This window comes from Otolemur garnettii, unplaced genomic scaffold (genome assembly GCF_000181295.1).
Source record: "Otolemur garnettii isolate 467f Iridium unplaced genomic scaffold, OtoGar3 scaffold00026, whole genome shotgun sequence".
Classification (NCBI taxonomy): Eukaryota; Metazoa; Chordata; class Mammalia; order Primates; family Galagidae; genus Otolemur; species Otolemur garnettii.
In genome coordinates this window covers 17,477,939-17,504,926 of record NW_003852421.1, presented here as the reverse complement: position 1 = coordinate 17,504,926, position 26,988 = coordinate 17,477,939, and positions in this window count along the sequence as shown.

The window sequence follows — 26,988 nt, the reverse complement described above, 5'->3', positions numbered from 1 at the left end:
TTCTTCTCTCAAAAGATATGCAGAAGATTGAAATTTCTGTTTTATTTCTCAGCCCTGCAGATTGTAGCTTTTACTTGTACTCTTGTACAACTGTATTGTTTCTAATTATTTCCACCTCTTAGGGTAAAACCCAAGCTTCACCGCATAAGAGACCCCCGCTGAAGGGCCTCCCTCGCTCCTTCTCCGTCATTATTTTCCACTGATCTCTGATTCACTCACGCTAAACTGACTGTAGCGATGCTACGTCTGGGCAGGCCTATGTGATTTTACTCACATCATTCTCCCTGAAGGCCTTTAGCTAACCTTTTTCATATTCTAATTCTCACTCATCTTTCAGATCCTTTAAGCCAGCATCTCCTGTTGGAAGGCTTTCTGGAAGCCCCGAGCTGGACTAAGCGTGTCCCTCCTCAGTGGTCTCATTGTATATCTCTGTCCTTTTAGGAGCAGTGGACTATTTTATGAGGAATGTGAATTTTGGAATTGCTGGTTTGGTGTACCGCACCTGGCTCTGCCACTCACTAGCTGGATGCCTGTGATCAGATATTTCACCTTTTCAAGCCTCTGTTACCATGTGTGAAATGACATGACACTACCTGCATCGTGGGATTGTGAAGATAAAATGTCATCCAAAAAGTAAAGCACTCAGCATACAAGCCTGGCAAATACAAACAGTTGTCATTCAGTGAGAGTTGTAGTATTTCTAGCAGATAAAAAGAAAGTTAAAGCAGCGAAATAGTAGAGGGCAAACTTCATTTTGATTCACAGCTTTTCTTCTCGACTATAAAGGTCAAGACGTCAGGAAGTAATCTTCTTTAGGATGATGAGCATTGAAAACCAAAGCTACCCAAACTCTCAAGAGACTGTGGCTCTATAAAAGTTACACCAGAAACTGGATTTTCTGATCAGTAGCATTATGTTCTTTATATCAAGATAGGAGGTCAGACAGTTAAGTTCTGGTTACCAGATGGCCAAAGGGAGTAGTTCAAAGGTGACCATAGTTATATGTAGCAATGAGGTATGTAGTACTTTTTCTAGGATGAGTTCTTGAACTTGGTTGTCAGACCTCCATCGACAACTGATGGCCATTCCAGAAAAAGAATTCCAAAATTGCTTTTGAAGTGTGAGCTATGCACCTACTCATAGCTTCCCAGGAGAGCACTTTGAAGGTGACTGTAGTGATACTCAGCAATGAGATATGTAGCACTTTTTCTAGGACAAGTTCAAGAACTCAATTGTCCAACCTCATATACAGGCAACAGTAGACCACTAGAAGGTTCAGAAAGCCAAGAAATCAAATGTATTCCATCCAATGTATTTAACTAGAGTATTTCATCCAGGCTACAGTGGGGTTTGAGGAACTCTCTCTGTTCTATGTACTGTATATGAATGAATAATATAATAGAAGGCTCCCATGCTCCCAATAAGATTGTCCTTTTATCATAAGGACATTTGCACTAGACTTTATCGCAGCTCAATTTACAATCACCAAAATATGGAAACAGCCTAAATGCCCACCAACCCAGGAATGGGTTAACAAGCTGTGGTATGTGTATACCATTAAAAAAAGAGGGAGCCTTTACACCTTTTATATTAACCTGGATGGAGGTGAAACACATTGTTCTTAGTAAAGCATCACAAGAATGGAAAAGAATCCAGTGTACTCAATTCCAATATAAAGGCAGTAGATGAGCTAATACAAGGGGGTATAAGGGAATGTGGGAGTGGGAAGAGGGGATGGGGGAGGGGGTCACAGTGTATGGCACACCTCTTGGGTTCAGGACACAATTATAAGAGGGACTTGGTGGGGCAGGATGGCTCACACCTGTAATCCTAGCACCCTGGGTGGCTGAGGTAGGTGTATTGCCCTGAATTTACAGGTTTGAGGCCAGCCTTAGCAAGAGCAAGACCCCATCTCTAAAAATAGGTGGACATTGTGGCGGGCACCTATAGTCCCAGCTACCTGGGTCGCTGAGGCAAGAGAATCACTTGAGCCCAAGAGTTGAAGGTTGCTATGAGCTATGATACCACAGCACTCCACAGAGGGAGGAAAAACTGAGACTCTGTCTCAAAAAAAAAAGAGAAAGACGTTATATGACAAACCCAGTCAGTGTAACCTAATTTCTGTACCCTTGATGAATCCCACACAATGAAAAACATACATATTGACTTAGAAAAAAAAAGCTTTTTGGCCAACTTGAATATACACACTTGTAGATCATATGTCTACATAGTCACTATGGTTACATATTTTAATCACACGAATCAATTTACAAATAATAATTCAGAAATTTTTCTCTCTTTTTTTTGGCCATTCACAGTTCACTGAACAATTTTATTTTCTCTTCATGCACATCTTTGCCATCTATGATTCATTTATCTTCCTTTATCAGAAGGCTTCCTCTTTATTTGCATATGTGCTCTTTTTGAGCCCATGATATTAACATTGGTAAGTTTATTCCAACACACAAATACGCTTAATTGTGTGTCGGAATAACATTAACAATATTATTCATTCCTCTTACAGGTGTCTAGTTGAGATAACCACAAGGTAACACTTGCTTTACTTTAAAAGCTTTGTTGGGCAGTGCCTGTGGCTCAAAGGAGTAGGGGGCCAGCCCCATATGCCAGAGGTGACGGGTTCAAACCCAGCCCTGGCCAAAAAAAAAAAAAAAAAAGATAAAAGCTTTGTTTACAGAGACAGTGAAACTTGATGATTATTAGATTAAATCCCGAGGAACACAAGTCTATAAAAAATATTTTAACCTCCTTTATTTCTGGTTCAGGTAGGTGACCTCTATAAACACCAAAAAGTAGTTCAGGGCACCAAAATTTAGGGTAACGCAGCTTTCTCAAGTTTCATTGGTTGTTTAAATAAAGTAATCAAGAGGTTATATCATAAGGACTGTTGTCTAAGTCAAATTCCTTTTCTGAGGGGTAAGTTGGGGGAAATATCTTACATTTTGGAATATATTGATGTATCTCTGTCTTGTCACTGAATTCCCACATGGGGCACTTTTCCGTGTTAGTGTAAGAGAAACCCTGGCTGCCAAATTCTGCCCTCTGTCTCTCCAAGCCCATCCATCAACCCCTGCTTGCATTTCTTGTTGTGACTCCTCACCCTCTCTCTTCCTGTGGGATTCAAGGAGCATTTCCATGTGATTATCCTCAAAGACCCTAAAACAGCATGGTATCTTTTAAATACAAATTTAGATATTTCCCTCAGAAGATGTTTATTTCCTTTTCTCCCCAGCACCTGCTAGTTCCAATCAGGGAACTCTCCCTCCATTTGTGCTGTTACACACTTCCTGTGGAATCCGGTCTCCATCCATTACAGAGCTTTCTCTGAAGCCTCCGCACTAATTAGACCCAGGGGCAGTCACTTTTTCAGTAAAATGTACGTCACAACTTCTGATTACAACTCAGGCCCTGGGATGATCAGCCCATGTATTCACCGAGCCATCCTTCAGGCTACCATGATTATGCAGCAACCATTGTCTTTAACTTCCTGGGAGAAGAAAAAAACAGATCCTGTTCTATGTTAAAGGGCATAATTTGGGGGTCTAACACCTGTTTGGTTTTACTTTCTAGTTTAGAACATTTCCAAATCTTAGATAAAATCTTTAACCCCAAAGCAGTACAATTGAATGGAAAATGATTATACCTGTTTTTTTTTTTTTCAATTTTGCGGTATTTTTATGCTCCCCAAATTCACGTAACTTTTCTTGGCTTTTTATTTCCTGTGGAAATACTTATTTGAGATGATACCGGCTTTAGAACTAATGAATATTTTGTTTTGCGGTGAAAAGCTATTATTACACTTTCTCCTCTGGGCTAAAAACAAACAAAGCACCAAAAAACTCAAGGTCCTCCTAGAAGTTTCTCAAAGAGACATTTTTATTATAGCTTTGACTTACTCAATCCAGAAGGCCTATTGCCAAGAGACAGCGGCTCAGGTGGCTAAGGCGCCAGCCACATACACCTAAGGTGGTAGGTTTGAATTCAGCCCAGGCCTGTCAAACAACAATGATGGCTGCAACCAAAAAATAGCCAGGTGTTGTGGCAGGCACCTGTGGTCCCAGCTACTTGGGAGGCAGAGGCAGGAGACTCGCTTGAGCCCAGGAGTTGGACGTTGCTGTGAGCTGTGATGCCACATCACTCTACCCAGGGGAACAGCGGGGGGCTCTTTTTCAAGGAAAAAAAAAAAAAAAAAAAGAAGCATAATGGCCTAGGCACGCTGGCTCATGCCCACAATCCCAACACTTTGGGAGGCTGAGGCAGGAGTATTGCTCAATCCCACAGTTTGAGACAGACCTAGGCAATACAGTGAGACCCTCATCTCTAAAAAAATGAAAAAGAATTAGCAGTATGTGACAGTGTATACCTGTAGTTTCAGCTCCTCAGGAGGCTGAGGTGGGAGGATCTCTTGAGCCCAAGAGTTTGAGGCTACAGTGAGCTATGATGGCACCACTGTACTGAAGTCTAGACAACAGAGAGAGGCCCTATCTCTAAAAAACAAAAAACCCTAGAACCATAAGGGATAAACGAGACGGCTTTTTCCCTAGCTCCCTGCTTTCTATCTCATGCTTTCTAATGTTGATACACTGCCGTGTGTATCAACAGCAGCACTGATCACACTTCTTTACATGACATGAACCAGGCCATCTTTTACCTTTGCCTGCACTTGGCTAGGAGGCTGCGTATGGCTAGGGGGCTGCATATATTCAGTTTCAATATTCATTTTTCTCTTTAGTGTATGTTAATCTTGTAAGAGACTTCCTCCGGCCGGGCATAGTCACTCACACCTGTAATCCCAGCATTCTGGCAGGCAGAGGTGGGTGGATTGCCTGAGCTCAGGAGTTCCAGACCAGCCGAGCAAGAGAGAGATTCTCATCTCTAAAAATAGCCGAGTGTTGTGGTGGGGGCCTGTAGTCTCAGCTACTCGGGAGGCTGAGATAAGAGAATCACTTGAGCCCATGAGTTTGAGATTCCTGCAACATATAACTCCATGGCACTTGACTGAGGGTGAGGGCAACAAAGTGAGACTTTGTCTCAAAAAACAAAAAAAGAGACTTCCTTCAGTTTTATAGCATTTTCTTCTCTCCTTATTTATGTAGGTTTTTGTTTGTTTGTTTTAATTTGCTAGTAAGCTTAGCCCTCAGAAAAATAGCTAGAGAAAGATCCCTTGTCCAAAACATGACTTACCCAGCCTGGATCACAGGTGGCCAGTCCCTCATTGGGGGAACTGTATTCGGGCCATCATACTATTTAAACTAGGGCAAAGAGGCAACCATTTGTCTTCTCCTTCAGAGGCAGCAATTTTTCCCTGTAATAAATGACTCCATTCTGCAGCTGGAGTTACAGAGGTTAAATTTGCAGCTAAGTGTAATCTTTTACTTGTTACAGCAGCTTCCAGAGGATTGTCTCATTTTTTAGCAAAAATATCACTTAGAGTCAGCAATAAAAGTGGGGATGAGCACAGACAAAATTATTACAAATGGGGGTGAGAGCCTGATGAGGTAAAGTATAAAGTATTAAACCCAAAGTATGTGCATTTTTTTTCCTCCTAGCTTTAAAATGAAGTTTAAAATGCTTTGTTGGTATCTCCACAACCAGTTTCTCCCCCCCCCAAATAAACCCCTGATCCTTTCCTCTCTCTTTTTTTTTTTTTTTGATACAGACTCTTATTATATTGCCCTCAGTAGAGTACTGTGGCATCACAGCTCACAGCAACCTCAAACTCCTGGGCTTAAGCAGTTCTCTTACCAGCCTCTGAAGTAGCTGGGACTACAGGCTTCCACCACAACTCTTGGCTATTTTTTTTTTTTTTTTTGGTCATTGTTATTTAGCAGGCCCAGGCCAGGTTTGAACCCACCAGCCCCCAATGCATGTGGGCCAGCGCCCTAACTCTGAGCTATGGACATCAAACCCCTTTCCTCTCTTCTTATTCTGTACCCCCATGTCCTAGCCATTGCCTCCATTGAGGCCTTAAGTCCCAATGGCTCCCATCCCATGTACTTCTAGCCCAGATTATTCTCTTTTTTTGAGACAGAGCCTCAAACTCTTAGGTTTAAGCAATTTTCTTGCCTCAGCCTCCCAAGTAGCTGTGACTACAGGTGCCCGCCACAACACCTGGCTATTTGTTGTTGTTGTTGTAGTTGTCATTGTTGTTTAGCTGTCCCCAGCCGGATTCAAACCCACCAGCCTTGGTGCATGTGTCCAGTGCCATAACCACTGTGCTATGGGTGCTGGGCTAGAGATTATTCTTTCTTAAGTCAAACACCCATAAATCTAAGTACTCATTAGACCTTTCCCACCACATGTATCATAAATACCCCACACTTACTATATCTTAAACTGATCTTGCCAGCTTTTTCTCAAGATCAGAAACTCTCCACTACAACGCTTACTCCTATTAGTGGTACTAGCACTGAACCTGTGACAGCAATGACAACACACGTGGGGGTTTCCCTGTGCTTCCTCCCTACCCCCGTGTCCTACCCAAACAGCTACAGAGAATTGTGCATTTTATTTCCTTAACATCTCTGACATCCTTTCCCTCCCAGCCCATATCTACTCCTCAATTCAGGGCCTCATCACCTTTTACCTAAATAATTTTAATACTCTTTTGTTACAGACTGAATGTTAGTATTCCCCCTCCCCAAATTCATACGTTGAAGCCCTCAGTCCCAATGTGGACATATTTCGAGTTGAAGTCTCTAAGGGAGCAGTTAAGGTTGAATGAGGTCAGAGGTGTGGGACCCTCTCCCATAGGAGTAGGATTAGTACCTATATAAGGACAGACAAGAGACACCAGAGAACTTGTGCTCCCTCCTCATCCCCCACCCCCTTCCTGCCACACCCAGCACAGACAGGAAAGGCCCCTTAACAACTCAGGGTGGCCTTCTACAAGAGACACCACACCCCAAACTGACTCTGCCAGACCTTGATCTGAGACTAGCCTCCAGAACTGTGAGAAAATAAATATTCTGTTGTTTGAATTTCCCAGGCTATGACGTTTTGTTATGGCAGCCCACGCAGAGTAATACAGTCTCCAAACTGGTCTCTCTTCCATCATCGCCCTAGTGCCATATCCAAATCATTTAAGCACTATTTCAGAGTGACTTTTTTTTCCATTTTTGATCACATTCTTGTCCTTAAAAAAATGATAGTCAGGCATAATGGTTCACACCTGTAAGCCCAGCACCTTGGAAGGCCAAGGTGGGAGGATCACTTAAGGCCAGGAGTTTGAGGCCACCTTAGGCAACACAGTGAGACCCTGTATCTACAAAAAAGTAAAAAAAATTAGCCAGGTAGGATGGTCCAAGCCTGTTGTCCTAGTGGCTCGGGAGGCTGAGGCAGGAGGATTGCTTGAGCTCGGGAGTTCAACATTATTGTGAGTTATGATCCTGCCACTGCACTCCAGCCTATCTCTGGGTATCAAAGCAAGACTATGTCTCTAAAAAAGAAAATCAAAATTTTATTGATGGTGCCTTTCATTACCAGAGTCCAACCTCAGTTTCCTCTATAATCCGAATTCAGGCCTAAATATCCATGCAAAATCACTCATGGCTACCTGAATACACCTCTCCTGTGTTTTTCTTTGTGGATGTTACTCTCTCTACTCCCCTAGTCCCAGGTCAAGTGAAGGTTCATTCTTTTTTTTTTTAAATCTGTTATTTATTTTATAATTTCAAATTCTGGAGAATGTTTTGAACTATCTTTTTTTTTTTTTTTCACTTTTGGCCAGGGCTGGGTTTGAACCCACTACCCCCGGTATATGGGACCAGCACCCTACTCCTTGAGCCACAGATGCCAAGCCCAAGGTTCATTCTTTAACTTGGGTTCTCCTCACTGGAACCTTCCCTGACCTTCAGCCTGTCAGGAGCTGAACACTCCCCACACTCACGCCGCCATTGTACTGAATTTACATCTTTATTGTGATGCTATCTGGTACATCCTACACTTGTCTCCATTCTAGGCTGTGTGCTTTGTTTATCACTGCATTTCTAATACCTGGCCCGGTACCTGGCACACAACAGGCACTCACCGCATGCTTAGCTGGAAGAAGGACGTGGCAAGGCTGGGAAAAACATCAAGACCGCGTTTCCTTCCTGCTGCATCAAAAACATGCAACCTTTCCCCCTGTGGATCTCCATCGTGCTGGAATTATCTCATCACTGCAATCTGTTGAGAATTCTTTTTTAACACTTAGTTCTGATATGATAGAGCCACCAATCACAAATTCTATACCTTCAGCCAAGTCACTGATTTCATAAAAGGATTAATAAATCCTGGTCAGAGCCCTGAGAAATAACATTAAAAGTCTCCCCTCTAGTTTGATATCAATTCATTATCTCATGACCTTAATATTTTGTCTCCTAACTTATCCAACAAATTCTACTGCCATCCAACTGATGACTATCTCTTCCCCTAAACTGTACCTGCCTCAGGGTAAACCTGGTCACAGGAACAGCCCACCCATTATGTTCAGCTTCAGCAGCAGGGAGACGCCTCTTCCCCACACCTGCTGTTTCTCCTACACCTCCATGTTTAGTCTACATACACTTGGGATTCGATAACGTTTGCTGTGAAAATGTTAAGCATTTTAGATATGTTTTGAGCTCAAGCTGTATTCTATTTCCATTATTTTTTTCCACACGTGAAATGAGGGCTTCAGAACACAGAATCTCAGTGACCCCTTGTAGAATGTGCCTTGGTGTTAAGCCATTGACCTTTACCAGCAGATATCAAAGAGCCAGAGACATGAAAGCTCTTTTGTGTCTATTGTAGCAATGTTGCCAAGGACATTTTTCACTCTATGGTACCATGCATGTCCTCTTTATGAGAATCTATAGGAGAAATAGTTCACAGCTTTTCGGATCAAAAAGTGTTTCATTTATAGTTTGGCTTTAATCTTATGGATAACTCTTGTAATTAAGCAGGTTCCCTCTTCGCTTTGTTCCTCAGAAACATAAAGCCAAATTTGCTACTCTTCTCTGACACCTGTTCAAGGCGAGAAGCTAAACGCGTTTGTGTGTGCTAATCTCATCTCTTGCTTTATTAATTGAGTTTTTCTAGCCTTATTTCCTACTGAACAGTTATCTCAAAAATTCAGTTTTACCTTTCATATTTATGTAAAATGTAGCACATAAATAATTTCCTGTCTCTTTTTACAAACAGGGAAATTGAGTGTCCTGATAAGCGGATAAGCTTTTGTGTTCTGTGACTGATTAACCCATGAATCCCGGCTCTTCAAACTGACCTTTTGCATTGCTAGCTGTCGGCCTGGTTTGGAATTATGTTGACCTAACATCTGTATTAAATTCTTTTTCTATTCAGGCTATGACCCTATGATGTCAAAACATTTGGATAGAAAATAAAAATTTCCATTATCTGGGTGGAGGCCATACTTATCATCTCTGCTTACTTCCAGAGAAAGCAAACGTTCATAGGCTTGATGGCTCTTTCACGCTTTACACAAAGATTTCAGGGTTGAGCCGGTCACACAGAAGTCCAAGCATCATACAGTCTGAAGAATGTTAACCCAGAATCCAGAAGTCGCAGGTTCTACTCCTGCTTCTGCTAAGACTTTCAGTGAGGCACTAACACCTCTGTACCGGCATTTCCTCAAACGTGTAAATAATGGCCCCGGGCCTCCTGGGCCCTGCAGCTCAATGAGGACAAGAGATAGAGAAGCTGTTTGAGAAATAAGTACTTTTTGATTATTAGAGAATGGCTTTGAGGGAGAAACGACATCATTACCATATCTACATACTAATACGTACTTTATGTACCACTTTTCTGACTTCTCTAAGTGGAGCAGGTCACAGGAAGCATAAATGCTACACATCCACATGCAGGGTGACAAGTTAAGAAAAACGATAAGTATAGTGCCTTAGCATTTTAGCCATAGAAATAAGGAAGTGGGATGGTTTCCTACAGAACCCCTGAATTCAGTCAGCCAACTGGCACTGTTTTTTGCTATACCTCCCTTGTGCTTTTATTTTTTCATTGTAAACTAGACACAACATAAAATTTACCCCATAACCATTTTTAAGTGTACAATTCAGTGGCATTAAGTACGTTCGTGATGCAACCATCACCCTTATCCATTTCCAGAACGCTCTCATCATCTCAAGCAGAAACCCAGTGAACAAAAACTCCTCAGTCAGCTCGCACTTCTGATGGCTCTGTCCATTGGTCTTTGGTCGCAGACTGGCGTGCCATCATTATCCATCACTCACGTGGTACAAGGTTGAACTCCCTTCCACATATGCTTCTCATTTGTTCTCAAATGAGAAGGGAAAAAAAGTTGCTTATTATCTAAACAGTGGGTTAATTTTTTCCTATGCTACTATTTTTTAATTTCTCAATTTATTATTATTTTTGAGATGGTCTCACATGGCCCTATGTGTAGAGAGCCATGGTGTTATAGCTTACTTGGGCTCAAGTGATTCTCTTGCCTCGGCCTCCCCAGTAGTTAGGACTACAGGTGCCTCCCACAATGCATGGCTATTTTTAGAGACAGGGTCTCACTCTTGCTCAGGCTGGTCTCAAACTCCTGAGCTCAGGCAATCCACCTGCCTCAGCCTGCCAGAGTGCTAGGATTATAGGTGTGAGCCACTGCTCCCACCCTTAATATCTCAATTAAAAAAATATTTTTCTTGCTTTGATGTTTGGGCAAAAGTTAAAATGTAGCATTAAAATTCAAACCTTAGCCTGGCCAAGTAGTATGCCCACTAGTATACTAATCTCCTGGATTTGACTTCTGCCACCCCAAGAAGGCACTGGGCTTGCTCTTTCCATGGTGAGACTTTGCTTTTGACTTAGGTCCTGTCCATTCTGAAGTACAAGTGACCTAGGTCACAGGAAGGACAAAAGGAAATATTATGGGTAAATCAATAGAAACCTGCTTGAAACACAAGTTCATTTATGAAGATTAATACACTAAATAGACACATAAATCCATTTCAGGCATGGTCTTTGAGTTTCTTGAGAATCTGTATTTTTTTTTTTTTTTTTTTTTTTTTTAGAAACAGAGTCTCACTTTATCGCCCTTGGTAGAGTGCTGTGGCATCACAGCTCACAGCAACCTCCAACTCCTGGGCTTAGGCGATTCTCTTGCCTCAGCCTCCTGAGTAGCTGGGACAACAGGTGCCCACCACAATGCCCAGCTATTTTTTGTTGCAGTTTGGCCAGGGCAGGGTTTGAACCCGCTGTCCTTGGTATATGGGGCCGGTGCCCTGCCCACTGAGTCACAGGCATGGCCCGAGAATCTGTATTACTTACACTTGTGTACCATGTACTGACAGATAAAAGGTCGCTAATATGTTTGGTTGAAACAAATTCAGAATAAAATCCTTCTTTTGCACAAAGTTTATAATGAAATCTATTTCATTTATTTATTTACTTTTTTGAGACAGAGTCTCACTCTGTCGCCCTGTGTAGAGTGCCCTGACATTATAGGTCACAGAAACCTCAAACTCTTGGGTTCTTACAATCCTCTTGCCTCAACCTCCCCAGTAGCTGGGACTGTCGGTATGTGCCGCCATGGCCAGCTAGTTTTTTCTATTTTTAGTAGAGATGGGGTCTTGTTCTTGCTCAAGCTGGTCCCAAACCCCTGAACTCAAGCAATCCATCTGCCTCAGCCTCCCAGAGTACTATGATTACAGGTGTGAACCACCACGCCCAGCCTATAATGAAATTTAAATGTGTCAAAAACATAGGAAATATGGTTGAAAAAAGAGCAAAAACAAGTACGTATTATGAACTTATTATATACCCAATAATTGTGCATGATTACATCTGATGCTTATATTACCCCTAGAAAGGTAGGCAGTGTCCATCATGCCCACTTCTTGGGGAAGCTAAACAACTTGCTCAGGCTCATAAATTAGTAAGGGACAAAACTAGAATTCAAAGCCAGACACAAATCAAATTCCCATGTATTCTTCATTTCTGCACTGAGATCACTAAAATCATTTTAGAATATAACCATACTATTTAATTTTTTTTTTCTGAGACAGAATCTTACTCTGTGGCCCTGGGTAGAGTGCTGTAGCATCATAGCTCACAGCAACCTCAAACTCTTGGGCCTGAACAATCCTCTTGTCTCAGCCTCCCAAGTAGCTGGGACTATAGGCGCCTGCCACAATTCCTGGATATTTTTAGAGATGAGGGTCTCACTCTTGCTCTGGCTGGTCTTGAACTCCTGAGCTCAAGCAATCCACCCACCCTGGCTTCCCAGAATGGTGGGATTATAGGTGTGAGCCACCACACTGGGCCCTAATTTTTTCTTTTCTGTAAAATTGCTAACTGACTTTTACACTCCTGGCTGTACCTCAAAAGTTCGTGTTCTTGGTGGGTTAGTTACAACTCAGAAAATTCAGAAGTGAGCTGAGATACTCCAATCTTGTACCATTCCTGGTGAGCCTCTAGAACTTAGTCTTGCCATATACCCCAGTATTGGGGATGGTACTATTTACTAACATTCAGTACTGGCTCTAGGCCTGGTGTTGGTGTTTTTTTCTGACAGTATAGCCAATAAACAACTCACAGATTCTAAAGTAAAATAATATCTGTATCTCTGGAATTTATAATGACTATTAATAGGGCTTCCTGGGACCTGACTTGTTACATAATAATAATGTCATGATTTAAATATGCTGACTTCAAAAAGATGCTAGTTATCAAATAAATATTAGCCCACAAAGTATGACAAAGAATTTGGGGCATAGGTATGGAAAGGAATGGATGAGTTTTGAGTTTTTAAAACATAAGTATTTTTTTAAATGTTATTTAACTTATATATTAATTGAATAAACAAAAGAATGTAGTAAGTATCTATTGTCATCATAAAATCAGTGAAACCTTCTGGACTATCCGAAAGGAGTAAACATATCATTGAACATAAACTTTATGGACATAAAGACAGTGAATCTGTTCTGCTCACAAAATCTTATACTAAAGTCAGAATTAGTCAGTATTTTTGTGGGTTTATTTTTTTATTTATTTTTCAGATAGACTCTCACTCTGTTGCCCAGGCTAGAGTGCCATGGCATCCGCCCAGCTCACAGTAACCTTAAATTCCTGGGTCCAAGTGATCCTCCTGCCTCAGACTCCCCAGTAGCTGAGACTACAGGGGCCTAGTACAACACCTGGCTGATTGCTTTTTCTATTATTTTAGTATACGGTCTTACTCTGGCTCAAGATGGTCTCAAACTCCTGAGCTCAAAGGATTCTCCAACTTTGGCCTCCCAGAGTGCTAGGATTATAGGCCCCTTTTGTGGTTTTATTTGTTTATAAGGAAACCACTGTAGATGTGGAGTCAGGGATGTCTCAAATATAACCTATTTTTCACCTGCAGAAACCAAAAGGAAAAACTGATTAGCTACAGCCCTTTTCTACAAGATGTACTCTGGTGCCCTGCTTCCTTTTGCTAAATCTTTTCTTCACACATGTTTCTTTTAACCTATAAACTGGAAATTCCCCCTTCTCAGTGGTAAAATATCTTTGCTCCATTAAGAGTCTGAGATTTAAAATAAGAATCCCCATTCGTTGTAATCTGTGTCTCCATGTCCACATGGATGGACTGGACCACACTGAGACCATGGTCAATCATGGCAGCTTTTCACGGCTCAGTGGGTCACACAATCACCATGCACAAGACATCATGCAATCTCACTCAAAATGGCTGCAAAGGTGATCTATTTTCCAAAGAGATGATCTTGAACTTCCAACAATATGGATGACTAAGCTGATGTGGACCCTCCTTCTCTCCATCACCATTACCAGCAAATAGAAATACTATACACACACACTTAAAGGAATAAAGGGGAAGCTCTAAAACACCAGCGAGAAAGAGAGGACTTCCTAAGTAATAAAGACATGATGTAAGGCAGCGATTCTCAACCTGTGGGTCGAGACCCACAGGAACTGTATTAAAGGCCCGCGGTATTAGGAAGGTTGAGAACTTCTGACATAAGGGCACGGAGACTCAAAGGATTCCAACTGAGCCCATAGCTTTTCTGTGCTATGATAGGAGATGTAATTTTGCCATGCAGTAGCATATCTACAACTGAGATCCTGGCATACAGTGGCCTGGCATACTGTGAAAGAGAAGCCATAACAACTTCACCCTTGGACTGGGCATGGTGGCTCACGCCTGTAATCCCAGCACTCTGGGAGGCCAGGCAGTCAGATCCCCTGAGCCCTTGAGTTTGAGGTCAGCCTGAGCTAGAGCAAGACCTTGTCTCTAAAGAAAAAAAAAAAAATAGCCAGGTGTTGTGGTGGGCACCTGTAATCTCAGCTACTTGGGAGGCTGAGGCAAGAGAATCACTTGAGCCCAAAAGTCTGAGGTTGCTGTTAGCTGTGATGCCACAGCATTCTACCAAGGGGCAACAAAGTGAGACTCTGTCTCAAAAAAAAAAACCAAAACACTTCACCCTCCCACAAAGGGATACAGTAGAGACATTTGTCATCAACCTACAGAACTGGATGCATTGAAAGTCTTGTGAAAAACCAAAATGTCAAGACTGTATCATATGCATATAGAGTTCACATTTCTACTACACAAGGCACAAATTTCTAGTTGAGAAATTTACATAAAAGGAGTACCAAATCAGTGAAAACCCTGGAACTCTGGCATAAGTACTCTACAGATGTGCACAAAGCAGGCAAACTGGACTCCCACAGATAGTGCAATAGAAAAAGAAACTGAAATCATAAAGAGCAAATAGAACAGTGTGAAAAATAAGCAGATTTTTTTTTTTAAGTAACCGTACGGAATTTTTAAAAATAAAAAAAAAAAATGAATGAATGATGATCAGACAAAAATGCAGGAGTTAGTAGTTTATTAGAAAACTGCATGGAACTACTGTTATGTCAGTTTCCCTAAAGGGCCACTTGACTCTATCACAGAAGATTCCTCTAAACACCGCAAAACACGGGCCTGACAATTACTCTCCCAACAAGTCAGAGAGTTGGGTTTATAGAGCAGCTCCTGAGAATCTTTGTCAGTGGGCTGGTGGAAGGGGTGTTTATATCCAACTTCCAGCCTACTGTTCTAGAACAAAAAGTAACAAGTAATTCAGGTTGTTGAAATCAGCCTGAAAACACTGAAAACTCCCAAGGAGATCTGAGGGCCACTGACACTCCACGGAGTTCAAGAGCAGACTGGAAGACAGCTAACCATAGACATTATACATGGGAAGAAACCCAAAGGAAGCTTAGCGCCTGTATTCAGTGGTTAGGGCACTGGCAACGTACACCAGAGCTGGCAGGTTCAAACCCGGCCGGGACCTGCTAAAAACAATGACAACTACAACAACAACAAAAAATAGCCAGGTGTTGTGGCGGGTGCCTGTAGTCCCAGCTACTGGGGAGGCTGAGGCAAGAGAATCGCTTAAGAGTCTGAGGTTGCTGTGAGCAGTGATGCTACAGCACTCTACCCAGGGCATCATAGTGAGACTCTGTCTCAAAAAAAGAAAGAAAGAAAAGAAAGCCCAAAGGAAATATCCCAGAATGAAATGGAGAGAAAAGGTAGAATGCATGAAAGAGAAGTTAAAAGATTTTAATTTTTTAATTTAAATTCTCAAGCTAGAATGAGAAGAACAATCACGTGTTAAATGATTTGGGGGAGGAAAATACAGGGAAGAAAGGAAAAAGGAAATTGATACATATAAATATATTTCATATATATTGTATAATTATAGATTTACATAAATACATGAGTATACGTTATAAATTCCTAAGAATTTAGTCTTGATGGAAGATACGAATCAACAGATTAAAGGATCAAGTCCTGAAGATAAATAAAATAAGTACAAACACAACATAATGAAACTAGAAAAATGAAAAAGAAAACTATTAAAGCAACCAGAAAATAATAAAAATATACACATATACACAAAAGGGACTGATAATAAGAGCAGCAACCTTCTCATTAGCAACAATACAGACGAAAAGATGATGCTGGACACCCAGTGTCATCAAGGTGTTCAGGGAAAATCACAGAATTCTATACCCAGTTTAACTGTCACTCAGGAGTGAGGCCAGTAAAAAGACGTTTCAAACCCACAAAGATGTAAACACTGCCGTTTATCAACTTCGAGCAGGACAGAAATATGCTCACCTATCGAGAATAATCAAAGCAGTTGCTATGCCTTAAGAAATGTAAATATTGACAAGGAAAGCAAAAGCAATAATAAGAATTGATTAGTCGGCGGCATCTATGGCTCACTGAGTAGGGCACCGGCCCCAGGCCCCATACACCAAGGGTAGCAGGTTCGAACCCAGCCCTGGCCAAACTGCAACAAAAAAATAGCCAGGCGCTGTGGTGGGTGTCTATAGTCCCAGCGCAAGAGTTGGAGGTTGCTGTGAGTTGTGTGACGCCACAGCACTCTACCCAGGGCAACAAAATGAGACTATGTCTCTAAAAAAAAAGAATTGATTATTTGGGGGATTAAAAACAAGGGAAACAGCCAGCATAGTAACTCATACCTATAATCCTAGCACTTTGGGAAGCTGAGACAGGAGGATCACTTGAGGCCATGAGTTTGAGACCAGCTCAAGCAATACAGTGGGACTCCATCTCTACAAAAAGCATAAAAATTAACCAGGCATGGTGAGGTATGTTTGAAGGCCCAGCTGTTGGAGAGGCTGAGGCAGGAGGGTTGCTTGAGCCCTAAAGGGAAGAGAAAGGGAGCAGAGAGGAGGGGAGGGGCAAGGAGGGGGTAATATCAAATAATAAAACAAGCTTTGTGTTGTTCAGGAGGAGGAGGGGGACAGAGGTAATTTGAAGTTTAATGTCATACTAAGTAAAATATGAACATTCAATGTGAGGTAGGACTTCTGCCACCTGATTCTAAACCTACTCTAAAGCTATGGTAATCAAGGTAGTGGAGTATGTAAACATGGACCAGTAGATCAGGGGAAAGGATCAAAAGCCCAGAAAAAAACTCACATGAATATAGTCATCTGATTTTCAACCAAGGCATCACAACAATTAAATAAGAAAAGTTGTTGTTGTTGTTTTTGTAGAGACAGAGTCTCACTTTATCATCCTTGGTAGAGTGCTGTGGCGTTACACAGCTCACAGCAACTTCCAACTCCTGGGCTTAGGGGATTCTCTTGCCTCAGCCTCCTGAGTAACTGGGACCACAGGCACCCGCCCCAGTGCCCGGCTATTTTTTTGTTGCAATCTGGCCGGGGTCAAGTTTGAACCCACCACCCTCGGTATATTGGGCCAGCGCCCTACAGACTGAGCCACAGGTGCTGCCCCAAGAAAAGTTGTTTATAATAAATGGTGCTAGAGCAACTGGTTACGTTTAAAAAAAAAAAAAGGCAAATTAATGAAATGTAAAACAAAAACATTACGGAGATAATTAACATAGAAAGACCTTGATAACACTGATACTGGGAAAAAGACAGAAGGTGGCAATTTATACCAGTCTAGGTATGTCACGTTTAATCATGAGAAAATAAAGACATACCTTGGAGATCTTGGAAGTTTGGTTACAGACCACAACAATTAAGAAAGTCACACAAATGTTTTTGCTTCCCAGTATATATAAAAGTTATGTTTACACTATACTCTATTAAGAGTGTAATAGTATTATATCTTTAAAAAAGAACATACCAGCTTGGCGCCCATAGCTCAGGGGTTATGGCACCGGCCACATGTATTGGGATTGGTGGGTTCAAACCTGGCCAGGGCCAGCTAAACAACAATGACAACAATAACAAGGAAATAGCCAGGGTGTTGTGGTGGGCGCCTATAGTCCCAGCTCCTTGGAAGGCTGAGGCGAGAGAATTGCTTAAGCTCAAGAGTTTGAGGTTCCGTGAGCTGTGACACCACAACACTTTACCAAGGGCGACATAGTAAGACTCTGTCTCAAAATAAAAATATAAAAGAACATACTTTAATTAAAACTATTTTGTTAATAAAAATGCTAACAATCGTCTGAGTCTTTAGTGAGTCATAATCTTTTTGCTGGTAGAGGGTCTTGCCTCGATATGGATGGCTGCTGACTGGTCAGGGTGGTAGTTACAGAAGGGTGAGGTAGCTCTGGCCATTTCTTAATATTTTAAGACAAGAACGAAATTTGCCACATTAACTGACTCTTCCTTTCACAGAAAACATTTTTTTTTGAGACTAAGTCTCCCTTTGTCGCCCTTGGTAGAGTGCTGTGGCTCATAGCTCACAGCAACCTCAAGCTTTTGGGATCCAGAGATCCTCTTGCCTCAGCCTCCTGAGTAGCTGGAACTATAGGTGCCAGCCACAACACCTAGCTATATTTAGAGACAAGGGTCTTGCTTTGGCTCAGGCTGCTCTCTAACCTGTGGAGCTCAGACAGTCCACCTGGCTTGGCCTTCCAGAGTGCTGGGATAACAGGTGTGAGCCACCGTGCCCAACCATGACAATTTTCTCTATAGCATGTGGGACTATATGATAGCATTTTTAGAAAGAGATGGAGTCTTGCCATGTTGCCCAGGCTGGCATTGCACTCCTGGGCTCAGGTGATCCTCTCACCTCAAGTTCATGAGTAGCTAGAACTGCAGACATGGAAAATTACACCTGGCTTAAGTTTATGTCATATTTTAAATCCTTCATTGTCATTTCAATAACATTCACAGCATCTTTACCAAGCGTAGATTCCTTCTCAGGAAATCACTTTCTTTGCTCATCCATAAGAAACAATTCCTCATCCATTTAACTTTTCTTTCTTTCTTTTTAAATATTTTATTTATTTATTTTTCTAAGGATGGGTTCTTAGAAAGATCTTCCCTTCGGTTGGAGTACAGTTGCACCGTTATAGCTCCCTGCAGCCTCAAACACCTGAGTTGAAGAGATCCTCCTTCCTTAGCCTCCCAAAGTACTGGGATTGGCTCGGTGCCTGTGGCTCAAGTGGCTAAGGCGCCAGCCATGTACACCCAAGGTAGCGGGTTCGAATCCAGCCCGGGCCCTCCAAACAACAATGACGGCTGCAACCAAAAAATAACTGGGCGTTGTGGCGGGCGCCTGTGGTCCCAGCTACTTGGGAGGCGGAGGCAGGAGACTCGCTTGAGCCCAGGAGTTGGAGGTTGCTGTGAGCTGTGATGCCACGGCACTCTACCCAGGGGGACAGCTTGAGGCTCCTGTCTCAAAAAAAAAAAAAAAACAAAGTACTGGGATTACAGGTATAAACCACTGTGTCTGGTCTCATCTGTTTAAAATATGAGATTTTTGAGGCCAGGTGTGGTAGCTTACCTCTATAAGCCTAGCACTTTGGAAGGCTAAGGTGGTAGAATTACTTGAGTTCAGAAGTTCAAGACCAGTTTAAGCAAGAACAAGACCCTATCTCTACTAAAAATAGAAAAAAATGCTTGGCTATGGCAATGTACATCTGTAGTAGTCCCAGCTACTCGGGAGGCTGAGGCAAGAGGATTGCTTGAATCTAAGAGTCTGAGGTTGCTATGAGCTGGACTTAGGTTGGGGCATGCTAGCCTGGGCAACGGAGTGAGACTCGGTCTCAAAGGAAAAAAAGAAAAAAGAAAAGAAAAGGAAAAAAAGATAGGCTTTATATTTTACAAACTGTTCCAAATTTTTTAAAAAATGAGCAAGTTACCCACTTCATTTTATGAAACTACTATTGCCTTCTTACCAACATTGACGAAGGACAGTATAGAAAAGAAAAACTAGAGTTTATTCTCATTTAACATAGATCCAAGAATCCTAATAAAATATTGAAAGACTTAATTTACCCTTGTATTTTGAAAGATAATAAATGCCGAACAGATATGGTATATCCTAAGGATATGTGAATGATTAAGTATTAGAAAAATCTATTAAAGTTATTTAATAAAATAACAGGTTAAAGAGGACTAATGATCAGATCTTCTTAATTTCAGAAAAATCAAAATTTTAGATCTATTCGTGATAAAAATCATTTATCAAATTCGGAATGGATTAGTCCTTCTTAATATGATAAAGGGTATCTTTTAGAGAAGAGCGAAACTGAAAAGTTATATCTAACATCACACATAATGATGAAATACTGGGTTGTCAGAAAAAAAGATAAGATACCGATTTCAGTTTCTTTTCAACATTGTACTGAAAGTCCTACACAGAACAATGAAGAAAGAAAAATAAATTACTAGGCATGGATTTTCATCTTGGCATCAACTACTGTTAATACAAGAGGATAAATAGTTTTAGGGAAGGAACTCTTTTCAGGAAATTCTCTTGGTAACTTGCAGTGGTAAGGTGAAGGCCCAGGCAAGGGCAATGAATAAAAGGCATCACTATAGCTCTCTCTTTCTTTCAAGTAAGAGTATTTGGGCCGGAGAAGATGAGACTGAAGAGCAGAGAGAGCAAGGGCTCAATTGTTTCAGACTAAAGTCCAGGTTTTTCTTTTTTCTGAGGCAGAGTCTTACTTTGTCGCCCTGGGTAGAGTGTCATGGTGCCATGACAGCTCACAGCAACCGCAAAAGCTTGGGCTCAGGAGATCCTCTTGCTTCACTCTTCCAAGTACCTGGGACTACAAGCACCCACCACAGTGCCCAGCTAGCTTTTCTATTTTTAGTAGAGATGGGGGGTGTCTCACTTTGCTGTGGCTGGCCTTGAACTGAGCTCAAGCAATCCTCCAGCCTCAGCCTCCCAGAGTGCTAGGCTTACAGGCATGAGCCACTGCCCCTGACCTAAAGTCCAGATTTAGAGGCTGGGCACCTGTGGCTCAGGTAGATAAGGCGCCAGCCACATACACCTAAGGTGGCAGGTTCAAATCTAGCCTGGGCCCGCCAAAACAACAATGACAGCTGCAACCAAAAAATAGCCGGGTCTTGTGGTAGGTGCCTGTGGTCCCAGCTACTTGGGAGGCTGAGGCAGGAGACTCACTTGAGTCCAGGAGTTGGAGGTACTCTACCCAGGGTGATAGCCTGAGGCTCTGTCTAAAAAAAAAAAAAGTCCAGATTTAGAAAGGGTCAAAGGCTCTTAAAAGTTCTGAACATTCCATTTTAAGATATTTGCATTCCTGGGGCCAGGCATGGTGGCTCATACCTGTAAACCTAGTACTCTGGGAGGCCGAGGCAGGTGGATTGCTTGAGCTCAGGAGTTCAAGACCAGCCTGAGCAAGATTGAGACCCCAATCTCTAAAAATAGCCAGGTGTTGTGGTGGGTGCCTATAGTCCCAGCTACTTGGGAGGCTGAGATAATAGAATCACTTGAGCCCAAGAATTTGAGGTTGCTGTGAGCTATAATGGCAAGGCACTCTACTGAGGCAGACAAAGTGAGACTCTGTCTCAAAAGAAAAAAAATTGGGTTCCTGATGAGTCTCTCTGCCGTGCAAAAAAGGGAATGCATTCCCTATCTGACGCAACATGACACAAAGCAGGGAAATCAAGAATGCAAAGTCTCTAATATGTCTGCAGAAAAAGGAGTTCGATGGCAGAGATGACCATGATAAGTAAGTCCCCCAGAGATGTCACCAAAATTTGGCACAAAGCAACGGACTATGAATTCAATCAAGTTTATGGAAATCCTTTTGTCCCATTTATTTTTTATTTGTATCTATTCATGGAGTACAAGTATAATTTTGCTACGTTGATAAATTGCATTGTGATGAAGTCAGGGCCTTTGGTGCACACATCACAAAAGCAACATGTTGTACCACCAAGCAACTGTCCATCATCCACCCACTCACACCCCCCAACACTCTGAGTCTTTGTTGTCCATCATTCCACACTCAGCTTCCTTTAACTCCCACATATAAGTGAGAACATGCAGTATTGGCCTTTCCGTGTCTGAGTTGTTTCACTTAAGATAAGGGCCACCAGCCAGGGCATGGTGGGTCACACCTGTAATCTTAGCACTCTAGGAGGCCAAGGTGAGTAGATTGCTTGAGCTCAGGAGTTCAAGACCAACCTGAGCAAGCGTGAGACCTGACCCCATCTCTACTAAAAATAGAAAAAAACTGAGGCAAGACAATTGCTTGAGCTCAAGAGTTTGAGGTTGCTGTGAGTTATGATGCCCTAGCACTCTACTCAGGGTGCCAAAAAAAAAAAAAAAAAGATAATGGCCTTCAGTTCCACCCATGTTGCTACAAAAAACATGATTTCATTCTTTTCTATGACTGAATAGTATTTCATTGTGTACATATACCAGATTTTCTTTATCTGATGCCCCACTGATGGACATATAAGTTGATTACATACTTTTGCTATTGTGAATAGTACTGCAGTAATGTACAAATGCAGGTATCTTTTTTGTACATTGATTTATTTTCCTTTGGGTAGATATCCAGTGGTGAGATTTCTGAATTGCATGGTATATCTATTTTTATTTAATTTTATTTTTTTCAGACAGAGTCTCACTCTGTTGCTCAGGCTAGAGTGCCACGGTATCAGTCTAGGTCACAGCAACCTCAAACTCCTGGGTTCAAGCAATACTCCTATCTCAGCCTCCCAAGTAGCTGGGACTATAGGCGAGTACTATGATCCCTGGCTAATTTTTCTATTTTCTAGTAGAGGTGGGGCCTTACTCTTGCTCAGGCTAATCTCACACTCCTGAGCTCAAGGGATCTTTGAGCCTTAGCCTCCCAGAGTGCACATGAGCCACTATTGCCCTCTAGTAGTTTTATTTTTAGTTCTTAAAAAATCTCCGTGGTGTTTTTCACAGAAGTTGTACTAATTTGCATCCCTACCAACATGTATGAGTTTCCTTTTCTGGGCATCCTTGCCAACACCTGTTATTATTATTATTATTATTATTGATGATAGCCATTCTCATTGGTATAAGGTGATACCTTATCATGGTTTTGTTTTTATTTATTTTTGAGACAGAATCCCACTCCGTCATCCTGGGTAGAGTGCTTTGGCATCATAGTTCACACTAACCTCAAACTCTTGGGCTCAAGTGATTCTCTTGCCTCAGACTCCCAAGTAGCTGGGACCATAGGTGCCCGACACAACGGCCAGCTGTTTTTACAGATGGGGTCTTGCTCTTGCTGTGGCTGGTTTCCAGCTCCTGAGTGAACTCAAGATCCACCCTCCTCCACCTCCCAGAGTGCTAGGATTATAGGCAGGCACTTTTTTTTTTTTTTGCGGTTTTTGGCCAGGGCTGGGTTTGAACTTACCACCTCTGGCAAATGGGGCCGGCACCCTACTCCTTTGAGCCACAGGTGCAACCGTGGCAGGCACTTTTTAATGGGGCTATTTGGTTTTTGTTGTTGTTGCTGAGTTGTTTGGGTTCCTTGTAAATTTTGATATTCATCCTCTGTCAGATGTATAGTTTGTAAATAGTTTGCAAATATTTTCTAGTATCCCAAAGGTTTTCTGTTCACTCTGTTGATTGTTTCTTTTCTGTGCAGAAGTTTTGGAGCTTAATTAAGTTCCATTTGTCTATTTTTGTTTTTGTTGCCTTTGCTTTTGAGTTATTAGTGAAATCTTTGCCTAGACCAATGTCCAGAAGAGTTTTCCCTCGATTTTCTCCTAGTACTTTTATATTTGCAGGTTTTATATTCAAGTCTTTAATCTATCTTCAGTGGATTTTTGTGTTTGGTGAGAGATAGGGGTCCAGTTTCATTCTCCTGCGCATGGCAGTCCAATGTTCCCAGCCCCATTTATTAAAAATTTGTGTCCTTTCCCCAGTGTATGTTTTTATTGACTTTGTCAAAAATCAGTTGGCTGTAAATATGTGACTTTGTTTCTGGGTTCTTTATTCTGTCCCATTGATCAATGTGTCTATTTTTATACCCATGCCATACTCTTTTTGTTACTGTAGACTTGCAGTATAATCTGAAGTCGGCTAATGTGATGCCTTTAGCTTGGGAGTTTTGTTTTTGTGTTTATTTTTTGTTTGTTTGTTTGCCTCAAAATTACTTTGGTTACTCAAGCTCTTTTTTGGTTCCATATTAACTTTGTTTATTTATTTTTATTTTATTTTATTATTTGAGACAGAATCTTACTATGTCAATGAAAGTAGAGTGCTGTGGCATCACAGCTCACAGCAACCCCCAACTCTTGGGCTTCAGTGATTCTCTTGCCTCAGCCTTCCAAGGAGCTGGGACCTCAGGTGCCCGCCATAAACCCTGGCTATTTTTCTGTTGCAGTTGCATTGTTGCTTAGCTGGCCTGGGCTGTGTTCGAACTAGCCAGCCTCAGTGTATGTGGCCGGTGCTGTAACCACTGTGCTACAGGTACCAAGCCTCCATATGAACTTTAGAATCGTTTTTTCCAATTCTGAAAAATGGCATTGGTATTTTGAGAGTGATTGTGCACACCTATAAATTGCTGTGGGCAGTATGGTCATTTTAATATTAATTCTTCCAATCAAGGGGCCAAGGATGTTTCTCCATTCCTATACAATTTTTTTCAACAATGTTTTGTAGTTTTCCTTGTAGCCACCTTTCACCATCTCCTTGGTTAAATATACTCATCGATTATTTTTTTGTAACTATTATAAATGGGATTACCTTCTTGATTTGGTTCTCCTGTAGATCATTATTGGTGAATAGAAGTGCTTCTAATTTCTGTACATTGATTTTGTATCCTAAAATGTTACTGAATTCATTTATCAAATCTTATGGCCTTTTGGTGAAACATTTAGGATTTTCCAGATGTAAGATCCTATCATCACTGAACAGGGATAATTTGACTTTCTCTGTTCCAATTTGATCAATGCGTTAATTCCTTTTATTTCTTTCTCTTGCCTGATTGCTCTTACTGTGTTGAATAAGCTCTTACTATGTTGAATAAAAGTGGGCATTTTTGTCGTATTCTAGTTCTTGGGCAGAATGCTTTCAACTTTTTCCCATTAAGTATGATGTTAGCTGTGGGTTTGTCATATAAGGCCTTTATTATCTTGATATATGTCCCTTTTATGTCTAGTTCGTTGAGATTTTTATCTCCAAAGGAAGCTGAATTTTATTGAATGCTTTTTTTTTTCCAGTTTTTTGGCCAGGGCCAGGCTTGAACCTGCCACTCCCAGTATATGCGGCTGGCGCCCTACTCCTTGAGCCATAGGTGCCGCCCTTCATTGAATGCTTTTAATACAACTTTTGAGATGATTTTTGTCCTTAATTCTGTTTATGTGATGTATCATATTTATTCATTTACATATGTGGAGCTATCCTGGATCCCTAGTTTAAAACTCCCTGATCATGATATATTGTCTTTTTGACGTGTTATTGGATTCATTTTGCTGGTATTTTTTTGGAGAATATTTGTATCTATGTTAACCAGGGATATTGGTCTATACTTTTCTTTTTTTATTGTATCTTTGTGTGGTTTTGGTATTTACGATATCCTCACATGTGTAGAATGAGGAGAATTCCTTCCTCCTCAGTTTTTTGGAACAGTGTCAGGGGGACTGGTATTAGTCCTTTCTGAAAACCATGATGCTGTAGCAGCAAGAGTGTCTAGAAAAACATTTGCAAAGTGAATGTGAGAAGCTTTTACAATCTGATTCCTAACAATTGTGAGGTCAAATACATATATACTCTCTTCTGTTGCTGGGCTCCATCGTCACCAGGAAAATGAAAAGTTTTAAAATATATTTTTAAAGATTCCATGGGAATACTAGAAATCATTTATAAAGTTCTTATTTTCTTTTACACTTTAAAAATATTTTATCTGAGTGGGAAACTGTCCGGAGAATATGGAATATAACAAAAAATTTCTTCTGGGACTTCTAATTTCTCAGTGACTAAATATTCTATACTAGAATACCTGCAGAGTCAAACTAATGTCAGAGTATAAATTAGTTATCTTAAAAGGTGACTCCCACAGTAATCATTCAGCTTGAACAGAATATATCTACATCTTGGAATGTAGAATAACTTGAGGATATTAATATGAATCATGAACAGTTTTCATTATGGTCAGAAGGGACTATGACTATTTTGTTACTAATTTTAGCATTTAAATCACATAATTCTTTAAAATTAAATTATAACAGCAGAAGTATCAGCTTTAGTCAAATCGACTTAGGCAATATAAATATTCTGGCACTAAAGTAAGTGTTTAAATATACTGCTTTATAAAAATATTGCCAAAATATGGGAGATATTCTAGTTTCATAAGACGAGTTTCTATTATTTGCGAAATCTGCTGACCTACTAACATAACTAGCTCATATTTTTCTGTTCATACGTTGCTTAACTTCTCTGCCAACATAGCACTGGGGTTTTTTTTGCAACAAACAATATTGCTACATCAATAAGCCTATTGGTCTTTATATTTTTTTAAAAAATATAAAACAGAATGTTCAGTCTGTTAGCCAAAACTTCATGATATGTTGTTGCAGCTCTATTCCAGAACATTCCTAATACAGCCAGAGAAGAGTTTCTTCCAGTAATAGACACTGATAGACATTATCTCATTCATCTTATCACAGGTAAACCACTAATTTAGTCACAGTTTCTGTACTAAAATTCTTTCTTTCTTTCTTTCTTTCTTTCTACAGAGTCTCACTCTGTTTTTCGGATTGGAGTGCTATAGCTTTAGCTCACAGCAACCTCAAATTCCTAGATTCAAATGATGCTCCTGCCTCAGCCTCCCAAGTAGCTGGGACTACAGCAATTACTATAGCCCCTGGCTAATTTTTCTATTTTTAGTAGAGACGAGTAGACCTCATGAGCTCAAGGGATCTTCCCAACTCCCCACCTTGTCCTCCCAGGGTGCTAGATTATAAGCATGAGCCATGGCGCTCAGCCCTAAAATTTTCTGTGCAGGAAGGATTCACATATCTTTTTTTTCCCCACATATACTATCTTAACTTTTATGTAAATGTCTTAAATGCATTAATTTTTGTTTGGTTGGTTGTTTTTTTTTTTTTTTTCCTTTTTTAAAGATGAGCAAAGAGGTGGTAATTTCTCTGTTTCTCTCTCTCTCTCTCTCTTTTTTTTGAGACAGAGTTTCAAGCTGTTGCCCTGGGTAGGGTGCTGTGGTGTCACAGCTCACAGCAACCTCCAACTCTTGGGCTTAAGCAATTCTCTTGCCTCAGCCTCCCAAG